We start from the raw sequence: 4950 nt of genomic DNA on the forward strand, positions 1-4950 counted from the left end.
ATTAAAAAATATTGTTTTTCGTTCTGAATTTTTTAATTTTTTTTTTTATTTCCTTGCGCAGCAGTAAATGACAAAAAAGTGCAAGCAGCGAGCGATGTTAAAGTGAAGCAAAGCAAAAGTGGTAAACAAAATCTGTGACAGTTAGTGCAAAAGAAGTGAACGAAAAAAAGGAGCAAAAGAAGTAAGCGAAAAGGAAGCAAAAAGCGAGTTTAAAAAAGTGAACAAAGAAGATTTAAAAGAAGTATTAAGAAAGTCAGAAAAAACGGGAGCAAAAAGGGGAGTGAAAAAGAGGAGCAAAAAAATGTGAGAAAATTTTTTCGAAGAAAAAAATATGCAAAAAAGTGACAGTTGTGATGAGTGAAGTAAGCAAATGTCTGTGAAGTGATTGTCGTTATACATATGTATGTATGTATGGAGACAAAAAAAGCAAGAACAACAAAAACTAAAGGAACAGCAAGCAGCAGCATTTGCTAACTGCACTTTGTCGCATTGACAGTTAATTTGCTGTGGAGCGCCGCAAGAATGGTCAACAGCGCTCAAAAGTAGCAGCAGTCGCAAAAGAATAACAAAAAAGCAGCAACAAAAGCTTTAGCAACTCTTTCATTGCTGCTCGCTTGCAAAAAAAATTGCCAACCTTTTCCCTACCTTCCCCCTCTGCCTTCATTGTCAAACGCGCTGGTTGTGTTGCCACGCCCCGAGTTAACTGATCGATATCAAAAAGCAAAACCGCTGAGAACCAACAGCCGCTTGGCCTCTTAGCGGCCCATTAGTGTCTACAATAACAACAACAACAACACTCCATTGCAACTAGCCAAAAACCAGACAGAAAAAGAAACGATAGCAACAACAACAATAGCCAAGAGTTGCACTAACTGCATCCGACGTCGCTGCGCCATCAGCTCAACCTCAGCTGTCATTAGTTGACGTTTTAATTGCGGCTTCGATTTGCTGCTTTGCAATTTGCATTCAAACTCGGCAAGACAATAGCCGCAAACTGTATGCAACAACAACAACAAAAAAACTCACAACAGCAACAATAACAACAATAAGTACATGCATAAAAGCCACATTATCTGTGCGCGCACGAAAGCGAAACGAAAAACGAAGTGTTAAACAAAGAAAAGTGTAAAAAAATTGCATATTTTCTCATTCTGCCCCCTCTGTCAGTCACCTAGCAGGTAGCTGCTGCAGCGCATCAAGTCCGTAGTGCTATCAAGCTTAGATTTAGCTGTGTTTTCTCTATTGGTAAGTATCTATGAGAATTTCATGTTTTTATCACTTTGTAACTTAGTTGCATTTTACTTGGGAATCTGTACTCAAAGTTGACGTGCGAAATGACAAATTATTCTAATAGAATTATCGAATGCTGATGACAGTGTTGGGAAGCGTTTTTACACTGGATTCTTTTTTATTTTTTATTTTTGTAATAAATATGCATTTTCACATCGTAATATACTCCTATCTATGTACATTAGGGTGGTCCTCAAAAAATCAAATGAGCGATTTTTTTCAGTCTCACCCCTTCAATCGGTATTACGACGGTCACATATATCACATACAAATTTTGGTCCCAATTGGAGACGGTTAAGGCGTGTCGCACAGGGGCCAAAGTTCAGATTCTTCTATAAAGACTGAAAAGATTAAAATTAATATTTTTGCCAACTCATACCAAAAAAAAATCGATACTACCGTAGTCGAAGATATCACATATAAATTTTGGTCCCGATTGGAGTCGGTTAGGGTGTTTTGCAATGGGTTCCAAGGCCAGCTGCTCCACGGAGACTCAAAAAATTAAAAATATTTTTTTCATTTCATACCCAAAATCGATACTACTAAAGTCGAAGATAACACATAAAACTTTTGGTCCCGATTGGAGTCGGTCAAGACGTTTCCATAGGGTAATCTGAACTTTGACCCCTGTGCGCCACGCCTTAATCGACTTCAATCGGCGCCAAAATTTATATGGGATATCTTCGACTATAGTAGCATTGATTTTGGGTACTAGATGAAAAAAAAAATTATTTTAATTTTTTGAGTCTCGACACGCCTCAACCGTCTCCAATCGGGACCACAATTTATATGTGATATCTTTGACTATAGCAGCATCGACGTTGGGGTTGAGGCTTAGGAAATCTGATGTCAAAATTTGCTTCCAACATTTAAGGACCACCCTAATGTACATACACATGTACGTGGTATGGTGTGAAACGCTCATCGGCTGAGTCATACCTAGTCGACAAGCTAACGGCGTAATTTAAATTAAACTTAATGCCAGTTGAATGATATTCCATGACAGTTCTTCAAGTGTTTTCGCTAATCCTAAAACAGGCTAACTTCAGATAAGCTTTTCATAATGAAAAAACAGCGTTGCTGAGAACAGAGAAAAAAACTGGAAATCGAAAAAGCACTAAGTCTCCATTATTCGGTTGGAAATTAAAATGAATTTTAGACAGTTTTCTTACTATATTCTGTAGTTAGGCCTGATAGGGAAAGCTTTGCTCTATCCATCCATTATAGTTATACCCAGCCAGCAAAGAAACGTAAATTCTGCCAACAGTGCGGTTTAGCTCAATTTTCCGTATCCGAAAGCGCATACAAAAAACTCCCACAGTTATCATCAATTTTCGTATCCGGAAAACGTTCAAAAAAGATGATGTCATTTGATACAATAATTGTATTTTATTTGCTGAAGCTAACCATGTGAAAGCATGCATGCGTAGTCGGCAGTGGCTGAGCGTGCAGAGGAGAGTACCGCTATTTGTTAGCTTCCAGAAGGTGCCCGGTCCGAATTCCTTCAGGCGATTCCTAATTTTATTTTATTTCCTTTGAACCATGAAAAAGTATCTGTGAAGTGCAGAAGGAAAGCGTATTGAACGAAAAATTCTATCAGACAAATTTCAGAAAAAACAGCCGGAAACGTATCCTTTTTACCACCATTTTTGGTACTTTTCTGTACATACATAAGTTTCTGCCGCACACTTTAGTGGGAAAACGGATCATTAAAGTATCCGCAAATGGAATCGGTAAATGGACAAAAATCCGGGTTTCATCGACCTTTTTTTCGTTTTCGGATCGGTTTTCGGATTTTTTTGTTGGCTGGGTAGCGATTCTAAGCTACTCTCTTCCAGTATACTGTATTTTTTATTGTGTGGCCCTTTTCCCGTTATCCTTACAAATATCACGAACGCGAAAGTGAGTTTGTTTATTTGTTAGGCTTTCGCGCTTTAGCACTGGTGTCATTTATCCGAACTTTAAATATTTTCATACTGTATTTCGACTGCTGAGTGCTGGATCGATCTATCTCGGCAGGCAGTTCGAAAACGCCCTATCTCAAAAAACTTTTCAAGAATGTCCTATTTCAGAATTTTATTGAAAAACACCCTATCTTAAAATTTGGTTGAAGAACGCCCTATCTCCTTTCAAAAAGTATAATACGTTTTTGAATCGGCAGCTGAGATAGGGCGTTCTCGAGAAGTTTTTTTGAGACAGGGCGTTTTCGAACTGGCTGCCGAGATAGATCGACCTATCCACTCGGCAGTCGATTTATGGTAACGAAATTGAATTTGATATGGGCAAATATAAAATCAATTCGATACTCATGGAGGAGGGCTGCAACCGTTTCAAAAAATTAAATTCCACTTGAATTAAGGGAATTATTAATTGGAAATTTTCCATTACATATTGTCAGATGAAAGGGGCTTAAAAAGGTTGCAGTTTAAAAACATTTTGAAAAGGGTTGCCACCTTTTTGAAAATTAATTATACGCGCAAGCTATATGAAAAATGTAAATATTGGTGTCAAACGAAAGATTGTTAAGAAACCTTAAGTTTTAATATTTAGAATATACAAGTATTTTACAAGGGTTACCACCTGTTTCAAGATTAAATGCGATTAATTTAAATTAGTTATAACAATATGCATTTCTGTCGAAATGGTTCTGAAAAGTCATTATTTCTAAACTACATGTAGGAAGGTTGCCACCTATTTGAAAAATAAAATTTTGCTTGAATTAAGGGAATTAGGTAATTGGCATATATACTTTAACAATATGGGTGTCAGACCAAAGAGCTTGTAGCTTGAAATTTTTTGAAAACGGTTGCCTCCGTATTTAAAGGTATAATTAAATTAAATTATACGCAAGTCAAAGTGTCAAGCACAAGTGTATTTAGACATCTTTAGTTTGAACATGAATTCTCTTAGTTTTTTGAAGAACACCACTCCACTTTGAAATATTCTGCAGGAATGGTTAGCCTCATCCTTGCGAGGGCTGGACACTCGCAGAGCAAGTCGTCGACTGTCTCTTTTCAGCCCGGGTCATCGCAGCTGCGGCAGAATCTACTGAAGGGCAGTCGTATCCTTTCGGCATGCACCCCAACGGGCCAGTGCGCTGTGCATACTGTAGTAAGTTTTGTAGGCATCTGTTTTGCTAATTCCTTAGATTGCTTTGGGCTTGAGATCGTTGGATACCCAGAACTGCCGGGTATTCCTGTAAGATCTTGTGCAGTGCCACCTCTGCTGACCTTCGAATGATAAATTTCGGTAATTTTTGTCTTAATCTCCCTGAGCGAGGCGCCCATATCCATCGCGTGGCACACATTCAGTGCGGAGCCGCTCCTTGCTAGTTCGTCCGCTGCCTCGTTTCCGTAGATGGAAGGATAACTTTAAGATATATTGCTCAATGAAAACCCCAGCACAAACTCTGCATTCCATCTTTGACCCATCCGTCAAAACAGTTAAGCCCTGCAAGAACCCGAAATTTTCCTGGTTCTAGTAAATGCGGCTTGGGTCTTCGGCAGGATATAGTCAGTGGGCAGCGCTTTGATTTCAGACGGTATTGCGTCTAGGTTGGAACCGCACCCTCCAATAGTCTGTTTCGCCTCCTTCGATCACTCACATTACTTGCATGTTCACTTAAAACCAGCATTTTGTTTATGGTTTATTTTTATTTTC

The sequence above is a fragment of the Rhagoletis pomonella genome, unplaced genomic scaffold, assembly GCF_013731165.1.
Source record: "Rhagoletis pomonella isolate Grant_MI unplaced genomic scaffold, Rhpom_1.0 Rhpom_scaffold_00013, whole genome shotgun sequence".
In the NCBI taxonomy this organism is placed as follows: Eukaryota; Metazoa; Arthropoda; class Insecta; order Diptera; family Tephritidae; genus Rhagoletis; species Rhagoletis pomonella.